This window comes from Entelurus aequoreus, linkage group LG14, assembly GCF_033978785.1.
Source record: "Entelurus aequoreus isolate RoL-2023_Sb linkage group LG14, RoL_Eaeq_v1.1, whole genome shotgun sequence".
Lineage (NCBI taxonomy): Eukaryota > Metazoa > Chordata > Actinopteri > Syngnathiformes > Syngnathidae > Entelurus > Entelurus aequoreus.
In genome coordinates this window covers 33,812,884-33,824,438 of record NC_084744.1, presented here as the reverse complement: position 1 = coordinate 33,824,438, position 11,555 = coordinate 33,812,884, and the positions used below count along the sequence as shown (strand labels likewise).

The following is an 11,555-nucleotide window of genomic DNA, read 5'->3' as shown; positions in this document are numbered from 1 at the left end:
GCTAATTGGACGCCAATTATCAATAATCAGTAAATCTTTGTTTGGTTTGGGTATAAGGGTAATGAGGCCTTGTGTTAAAGTTGGAGGAAGGGCACCTGTATCAATACTTTCACAAAACACTTCTAGTAAGAAAGGAGCTAGCTCCTTTGAAAATATTTTATAGAATTCAGATGTAATACCATCCACCCCAGGAGATTTGTTATTTTTTAAACTATTAATTGATTCCACTACTTCCTTGAGACAGATTGGACGGTCACAGAATACTTGGTCAGCTGTACTGATTGACTTAGTTTCAGTTAAGGCATCCATAAACGAAATAGCATCACTTTCACAGTATTGACTATTGTATAATTTTTTGTAAAATTGAGAACAATAATTTGCAATCTGTTTTGCATCATTGCAAATCAAATCGTTTATTTTCAGTTGATCAATGGTGTTGTTTTGAGCCTGCGATTTTTCTAAACGAAAGAAATACGCAGAATTTTGTTCACCTTCCTCCAGCCATTGTTTTCTAGATCTTACAAAGGCTCCTTCTGCTTTCGATTGATACATTTTGTCTAATTTATTTTGGTTTTCTAAGAGACTTTCTTTTTCTTCTGCTGACATATTATCTGGACATAAAGAGGATAATGCAGTAATGATGGAAAGTGAAGTGAAGTGAAGTGAATTACATTTATATAGCGCTTTTTCTCAAGTGACTCAAAGCGCTTTACATAGTGAAACCCAATATCTAAGTTACATTTAAACCAGTGTGGGTGGCACTGAGAGCAGGTGGGTAAAGTGTCTTGCCCAAGGACACAGCGGCAGTGACTAGGATGGCGGAAGCGGGGATCGAACCTGCAACCCTCAAGTTGCTGGCACGGCCGCTCTACCAACCGAGCTATACCGCTATATAAAAATCACATTTTCTTCCTCAGAACGCTTATTCTTAGCTAGATTACTGCAATATTTTCTAATAAATTTACCTACCTCATATTTAAAGAGTTCCCAATTACTACCATAATTGTTTTGGGTTTTGGCTTTATTAAAAAACAATTCTATTAGATCTTTAATCTTTATTTTAACTGCTTCATGACATAAAACTGAACTATTGAGTTTCCAGTATGAGCTTTTTAAACAATTGTGAGAGGGATGTAGAGAGATGTGAGATCTGTCCAAAGTTGATTGACGCTTGAATATCAAATGACGATTTTAAGATTCTAAATGCGCTTCAAGAGTCAGATCGATCATGAATTAACGCTGTAAGTGATGTTAATTGTTAAAAACTGTATCATTTATTTCAACTATATATGACATGGTACATTGTTTATATTGTGCAACTTGCAATACTGTCTCACGTTTTAAACTTTATTTAACGGCAGAACATACATTTTAACACCAAAGGAGGTTTAACGCCTTCTTCAGTTGTGTATTATAATTAATGTATTTTTTTTAACTTGTATACATTTTCGAGCAAACGGCGACGTTACTTTTCGTGTTGTTTTCTGGCAGCCAATCGCAGCGGGGAGTGCTGTGATGCCGCGCTCCAATCAACGCAGAGAGCGGCAAGAAGACCTCGCCTGATTGGCTGTTTGTGTGAGGCGCCAATGTAAACAGGAAGTGAGATGGATCTGTCCAAAGTTGATTGACGCTTGAATATCAAATGACGATTTTAAGCTTCTAAATGCGCTTCAAGAGTCAGATCAATCATGAATTAACGCTGTAAGTGATGTTAATTGTTAAAAACTGTATCATTTATTTCAACTATATACGATATGGTACATTGTTTATGATGTGCAACTTGCAATACTGTCTCACGTTTTAAACTTTATTTAACGGCAGAACATACATTTTAACACCGAAGGACGTTTAACGCCTTCTTCAGTTGTGTATTATAATTAATGTATTTTTTTAACTTGTATACATTTTCGAGCAAACGGCGACGTTACTTTTCGTCTTGTTTTCTGGCAGCCAACCGCAGCGGGGAGTGCTGTGATGCCGCGCTCCAATCAACGCAGAGAGCGGCAAGAAGACCTCGCCTGATTGGCTGTTTGTGTGAGGCGCCAATGTAAACAGGAAGTGAGATGGATCGTCCGTCAAATGTAGATTTTAAGCTTCTAAATGCGCTTCAAGAGTCAGATCGATCATGAATTAACGCTGTAAGTGATGTTAATTGTTAAAAACTGTATCATTTATTTCAACTATATACGATATGGTACATTGTTTATGATGTGCAACTTGCAATACTGTCTCACGTTTTAAACTTTATTTAACGGCAGAACATACATTTTAACACCGAAGGACGTTTAACGCCTTCTTCAGTTGTGTATTATAATTAATGTATTTTTTTTTAACTTGTATACATTTTCGAGCAAACGGCGACGTTACTTTTCGTGTTGTTTTCTGGCAGACAATCGCAGCGGGGAGTGCTGTGATGCCGCGCTCCAATCAACGCAGAGAGCGGCAAGAAGACCTCGCCTGATTGGCTGGTTGTGTGAGGCGCCAATTTAAACAGGAAGTGGGATGGATCGTCCGTCAAAAGTTGATTGACGCTTGAATGTCGCATTTAGATTTTATGGTTCTAAAGGGTAAGATCAGTTATTTCATAACGCTGTAAGTAATGGCAATTATTAAACAATTATCATTTAGTTCAACTATATAGGCTGCACAATGGTACATTGTTTATTGTTTATGTTGTACTTGCAATACTGTCTCACGTTTTAAACTGTATTTAACGGCAAAACATGAACGTTTAACTCCTTCTTCAGTTGTGTATTATAATTAATGTGTTTTTTTTTCCCTGTATTTTTTAACTTGGATACATTTTCGAACAACGGCGACGTTATTTTTAGTATTGTTTCTGGCAGCCAATCGCAGCGAGGAGTGCTGTGATGCCGCGCTCCAATCAACACAGAGAGCGGGAAGAAGACCTCGCCTGATTGGCTGTTTGTGTAAGGCGCCAAATTATACAGGAAGTGAGGTGGTTCTGTCAAAAGTTGATTGACGTTTGAATATCAAATGTCGATTTTAAGCTTCTAAATGCGCTTTAAGAGTCAGATCAATCATGAATTAACGCTGTAAGTGATGTTAATTGTTAAAAATATATCATTTATTTAAATTATATGTCCCTTAAATTACAATATGGTACATTGTTTATATTGTACAACTTGCAATACTGTCCCACGTTTTAAACTTTTTTTAACGACAGAACATGAAGTTTAACGGCAACGGACGATTGACGCAACTTTCTCCTCAACGTAAGTGTGCTCAGGTTTTAATCAGAAGTACTTTATTAATGGGGAAATGAAGATTTTTAACACAATCCCATTCAAACATTGCAGGGAGACAGAACAGGATCAAACATTGCAGGGAGACGGAACAGGATCGCTGACGGGTCTGCCAACTTCCGGTGAGACACAGGTAAACACTGGGGATAAAGAATATATATATATTCAGTCTAAGCCTGGGCCCCTGTAGAGGGGGTCCAGACTGAGGCCAATAGAGAGAGGGGGAGAGAGAGAAAAAACCTCATAGCCATAGCACACATAAACATGTGTGTAAGAAGAAAACAAAGGACATTAAAAGAGCAGAGCTGATGCAACCAGCCACTTCTACATACAGCTAAAAAAGTAAAACAACAAAATAAATAATCGTTAATACCATGAATTGATTACATGGACCCCGACTTAAACAAGATGAAAAACTTATTGGGGTGTTACCATTTAGTGGCCAATTGTACGGAATATGTACTGTACTGTGCAATCTACTAATACAAGTTTCAACCATCAATCAAAAACGATATACACATCATTCTACGTGTAATATGTAAGTATTTTGATTTTAAATTATACATACACATCTTTAAACTATTAATATATTGATTTTTTAATGGTGCATACTGGGGTTGTCCCGGTACTAATATTTTGGTACCGGTAGCAAGATGTGTTTCTGTACTTTTCTAAATAAAGGAGACCACAAAAAAATGTCAATATTGGCTTTATTTGAACAAAAAATCTTAGTGTACATGAAACATATGTTTATTATTGTCATTTAGTCCTTCAATAGAATAGTGAACATACTAGACAACTTGTCTTTTAGTAGTAAGTAAACAAACAAAGACTCCTAATTAGTCGTATGCAGTAACATATTGTGTCATTTATACACCTATTATTTTGTACACATTATGAGGGACAAACTGTAAAAAAAAATGGATTATTAATCCACTTGTTCATTTACTGTTAATATCTGCTTATTTTCTGTTTGAACATGTTCTATCTACACTTCTGTTAGAATGTACTAATCACTTATTCTTCTCTTCTTTGATACTTTACATTCGTTTTGGATGATACCACACATTTAGGTATCGATCCGATACCAAGTAGTTACATTGGTCATATTCAAAGTCCTCATTTATAAAGATATTATGGATTTTTTTTAAAAGGAAAAAAAAATTTGTGACCATAAAAAATATGGATGTAATCATAGTAGTATGGACTTGATACGCTCCTGTACTTGGTATCATTACAGTGGATGTCAGGTGTAGATCCACCCATGGCGTTTGTTTACATTGTGACGGCGGTGAGCTATTGTATCCTCCTACGGTGTGTAGTGAAGCATGTTTAGCTATTCCTCATCTTCCAGTGATAATGACACTTGTAAGAAACGTACTTTATTTGTCACCATTGGTACCTTTATCTTTACTTTTTACACCAAAACGCGTCCGTTCTCCCTTTTCTGTCTACACACTGTGTCTGCTTGTAAGTACTCTGTGTGTGTGCACTGCCGAACATGCTCCTCTGCTCCTAAAACCAGCAATGTCACCACGTGACGACGCGCCGTCATGCCCGTTAAAAAAAAAAAGGGGGGGGGGCAGGGACCGGTGCTTTTCAGAGGCGGTATAGTACTGAATACTAGTATATATATATAATGTATATACTAGTACCAGTATACAGTACAACCCTAGTACATACACATCATTGTACATGTAATATATGATGTTAAATATGATATACACATCATTGTACATGTTAAATATGATATACACATTATTGTACATGTAATATATGATGTTAAATATGATATACACATCATTGTACATGTAATATATGATGTTAAATATGATATACACATCATTGTACATGTAATATATGATGTTAAATATGATATACACATCATTGTACATGTAATATATGATGTTAAATATGATATACACATCATTGTACATGTTAAATATGATGTTAAATATGATATACACATCATTGTACATGTTAAATATGATTTACACATCATTGTACATGTAATATATGATGTTAAATATGATATACACATCATTGTACATGTAATATATGATGTTAAATATGATATACACATCATTGTACATGTAATATATGATGTTAAATATGATATACACATCATTGTACATGTAATATATGATGTTAAATATGATATACACATCATTGTACATGTAATATATGATGTTAAATATGATATACACATCATTGTACATGTAATATATGATGTTAAATATGATATACACATCATTGTACATGTTAAATATGATATACACATTATTGTACATGTAATATATGATGTTAAATATGATATACACATCATTGTACATGTAATATATGATGTTAAATATGATATACACATCATTGTACATGTTAAATATGATATACACATCATTGTACATGTAATATATGATGTTAAATATGATATACACATCATTGTACATGTAATATATGATGTTAAATATGATATACACATCATTGTACATGTAATATATGATGTCAAATATGATATACACATCATTGTACATGTTAAATATGATATACACATTATTGTACATGTAATATATGATGTTAAATATGATATACACATTATTGTACATGTAATATATGATGTTAAATATGATATACACATCATTGTACATGTTAAATATGATATACACATCATTGTACATGTAATATATGATGTTAAATATGATATACACATCATTGTACATGTAATATATGATGTTAAATATGATATACACATCATTGTACATGTAATATATGATGTTAAATATGATATACACATCATTGTACATGTTAAATATGATATACACATTATTGCACATGTAATATATGATGTTAAATATGATATACACATCATTGTACATGTAATATATGATGTTAAATATGATATACACATAATTGTACATGTTAAATATGATATACACATCATTGTACATGTAATATATGATGTTAAATATGATATACACATCATTGTACATGTTAAATATGATATACACATCATTGTACATGTAATATATGATGTTAAATATGATATACACATCATTGTACATGTTAAATATGATATACACATCATTGTACATGTAATATATGATGTTAAATATGATATACACATCATTGTACATGTTAAATATGATATACACATTATTGTACATGTAATATATGATGTTAAATATGATATACACATCATTGTACATGTAATATATGATGTTAAATATGATATACACATCATTGTACATGTAATATATGATGTTAAATATGATATACACATCATTGTACATGTTAAATATGATATACACATCATTGTACATGTAATATATGATGTTATATATGATATACACATCATTTTACATGTTAAATATGATATACACATCATTGTACATGTAATATATGATGTTAAATATGATATACACATCATTGTACATGTAATATATGATGTTAAATATGATATACACATCATTGTACATGTAATATATGATGTTAAATATGATATACACATTGTACATGTTAAATATGATATACACATCATTGTACATGTAATATATGATGTTAAATACGATATACACATTGTACATGTTAAATATGATATACACATCATTGTACATGTAATATATTATGTTAAATATGATATACACATCATTGTACATGTTAAATATGATATACACATCATTGTACATGTAATATATGATGTTAAATATGATATACACATCATTGTACATGTTAAATATGATATACACATTATTGTACATGTAATATATGATGTTAAATATGATATACACATCATTGTACATGTAATATATGATGTTAAATATGATATACACATCATTGTACATGTAATATATGATGTTAAATATGATATACACATCATTGTACATGTTAAATATGATATACACATTATTGTACATGTAATATATGATGTTAAGTATGATATACACATCATTGTACATGTTAAATATGATATACACATCATTGTACATGTAATATATGATGTTAAATATGATATACACATCATTGTACATGTTAAATATGATATACACATTATTGTACATGTAATATATGATGTTAAATATGATATACACATCATTGTACATGTAATATATGATGTTAAATATGATATACACATCATTGTACATGTAATATATGATGTTAAATATGATATACACATCATTGTACATGTTAAATATGATATACACTTCATTGTACATGTAATATATGATGTTAAATATGGTACACATCATTGTACATGTTAAATATGATATACACATCATTGTACATGTAATATATGATGTTAAATATGATATACACATCATTGTACATGTAATGTATGATGTTAAATATGATATACACATCATTGTACATGTTAAATATGATATACACATCATTGTACATGTAATATATGATGTTAAATATGATATACACATCATTGTACATGTTGAATATGATACACACATCATTGTACATGTAATATATGATGTTAAATATGATATACACATCATTGTACATGTTAAATATGATATACACATCATTGTACATGTAATATATGATGTTAAATATGATATACACATCATTGTACATGTTGAATATGATACACACATCATTGTACATGTAATATATGATGTTAAATATAATATACACATCATTGTACATGTAATATATGATGTTAAATATGATATACACATCATTGTACATGTAATATATGATGTTAAATATGATATACACATCATTGTACATGTAATATATGATGTTAAATATGATATACACATCATTGTACATGTTAAATATGATATACACATCATTGTACATGTAATATATGATGTTAAATATGATATACACATCATTGTACATGTAATATATGATGTTAAATATGATATACACATCATTGTACATGTAATATATGATGTTAAATATGATATACACATAATTGTACATGTAATATATGATGTTAAATATGATATACACATTGTACATGTTAAATATGATATACACTTCATTGTACATGTAATATATGATGTTAAATATGATATACACATCATTGTACATGTAATATATGATGTTAAATATGATATACACATCATTGTACATGTTAAATATGATATACACATCATTGTACATGTAATATATGATGTTGAATATGATATACACATCAGTGTACATGTTCAATATGTTATACACATCATTGTACATGTAATATATGATGTTAAATATGATATACACATCATTGTACATGTAATATATGATTTTAAATATGATATACACATTGTACATGTTAAATATGATATACACTTCATTGTACATGTAATATATGTTAAATATGATATACACATCATTGTACATGTTGAATATGATATACACATCATTGTACATGTAATATATGATGTTAAATATGATATACACATCATTGTACATGTAATATATGATGTTAAATATGATATACACATCATGGTACATGTAATATATGATGTTAAATATGATATACACATCATTGTACATGTAATATATGATGTTAAATATGATATACACATCATGGTACATGTAATATATGATGTTAAATATGATATACACATCAGTGTACATGTTAAATATGTTATACACATCATTGTACATGTAATATATGATGTTAAATATGATATACACATCATTGTACATGTAATATATGATGTTAAATATGATATACACATTGTACATGTTAAATAGGATATACACTTCATTGTACATGTAATATATGTTAAATATGATATACACATCATTGTACATGTTGAATATGATATACACATCATTGTACATGTAATATATGATGTTAAATATGATATACACATCATTGTACATGTAATATATGATGTTAAATATGATATACACATCATTGTACATGTTAAATATGATATACACATCATTGTACATGTAATATATGATGTTAAATATGATATACACATCATTGTACATGTTAAATATGATATACACATCATTGTACATGTAATATATGATGTTAAATATGATATACACATCATTGTACATGTAATATATGATGTTAAATATGATATACACATCATTGTACATGTTAAATATGATATACACATCATTGTACATGTAATATATGATGTTGAATATGATATACATATCAGTGTACATGTTCAATATGTTATACACATCATTGTACATGTAATATATGATGTTAAATATGATATACACATCATTGTACATGTAATATATGATGTTAAATATGATATACACATTGTACATGTTAAATATGATATACACTTCATTGTACATGTAATATATGTTAAATATGATATACACATCATTGTACATGTTGAATATGATATACACATCATTGTACATGTAATATATGATGTTAAATATGATATACACATCATTGTACATGTAATATATGATGTTAAATATGATATACACATCATTGTACATGTAATATATGATGTTAAATATGATATACACATCATTGTACATGTAATATATGATGTTAAATATGATATACACATCATGGTACATGTAATATATGATGTTAAATATGATATACACATCAGTGTACATGTTAAATATGTTATACACATCATTGTACATGTAATATATGATGTTAAATATGATATACACATCATTGTACATGTAATATATGATGTTAAATATGATATACACATTGTACATGTTAAATAGGATATACACTTCATTGTACATGTAATATATGTTAAATATGATATACACATCATTGTACATGTTGAATATGATATACACATCATTGTACATGTAATATATGATGTTAAATATGATATACACATCATTGTACATGTAATATATGATGTTAAATATGATATACACATCATGGTACATGTAATATATGATGTTAAATATGATATACACATCATTGTACATGTAATATATGATGTTAAATATGATATACACATCATTGTACATGTTAAATATGATATACACATCATTGTACATGTAATATATGATGTTAAATATGATATACACATCATTGTACATGTTAAATATGATATACACATCATTGTACATGTAATATATGATGTTAAATATGATATACACATCATTGTACATGTAATATATGATGTTAAATATGATATACACATCATTGTACATGTAATATATGATGTTAAATATGATATACACATTGTACATGTTAAATATGATAAACACATCATTGTACATGTAATATATGATGTTAAATATGATATACACATTGTACATGTTAAATATGATATACACTTCATTGTACATGTAATATCTGATGTTAAATATGATATACACATCATTGTACATGTAATATATGATGTTAAATTTGATATACACATCATTGTACATGTTAAATATGATATACACATCATTGTACATGTAATATATGATGTTAAATATGATATACACATCATTGTACATGTAATATATGATGTTAAATATGATATACACATCATTGTACATGTAATATATGATGTTAAATATGATATACACATCATTGTACATGTTAAATATGATATACACATCATTGTACATGTAATATATGATGTTAAATATGATATACACATCATTGTACATGTTGAATATGATACACACATCATTGTACATGTAATATATGATGTTAAATATGATATACACATCATTGTACATGTTAAATATGATATACACATCATTGTACATGTAATATATGATGTTAAATATGATATACACATCATTGTACATGTTGAATATGATACACACATCATTGTACATGTAATATATGATGTTAAATATAATATACACATCATTGTACATGTAATATATGATGTTAAATATGATATACACATCATTGTACATGTTAAATATGATATACACATCTTTGTACATGTAATATATGATGTTAAATATGATATACACATCATTGTACATGTAATATATGATGTTAAATATGATATACACATCATTGTACATGTTAAATATGATATACACATCATTGTACATGTAATATATGATGTTAAATATGATATACACATCATTGTACATGTAATATATGATGTTAAATATGATATACACATCATTGTACATGTAATATATGATGTTAAATATGATATACACATAATTGTACATGTAATATATGATGTTAAATATGATATACACATTGTACATGTTAAATATGATATACACTTCATTGTACATGTAATATATGATGTTAAATATGATATACACATCATTGTACATGTAATATATGATGTTAAATATGATATACACATCATTGTACATGTTAAATATGATATACACATCATTGTACATGTAATATATGAT

At 28.4% G+C, this 11,555-nt stretch overlaps 1 protein-coding gene across 3 annotated transcripts in view; it reads left to right on the top strand.

Moving 5' to 3' along the window:
- Positions 1-1,497: 1,497 nt before the first annotated feature.
- The window catches only part of LOC133664784 (sickle tail protein homolog), a 118,109-nt gene continuing 108,051 nt past the window's right edge, over positions 1,498-11,555 (top strand). Inside the window, exons 1-6 of one of the 3 annotated variants that reach the window (XR_009828626.1) lie at positions 1,498-1,701; positions 1,951-2,138; positions 2,390-2,567; positions 2,847-2,930; positions 3,188-3,236; positions 3,321-3,399. The gene's annotated coding sequence lies outside the window, so the exon portion shown is untranslated. Of the gene's footprint in view, positions 1,702-1,950; positions 2,139-2,389; positions 2,568-2,846; positions 3,237-3,320; positions 3,400-11,555 lie in introns of those variants that run through there. The other 2 variants (XR_009828625.1, XR_009828627.1) reach the window with 2 other exon arrangements.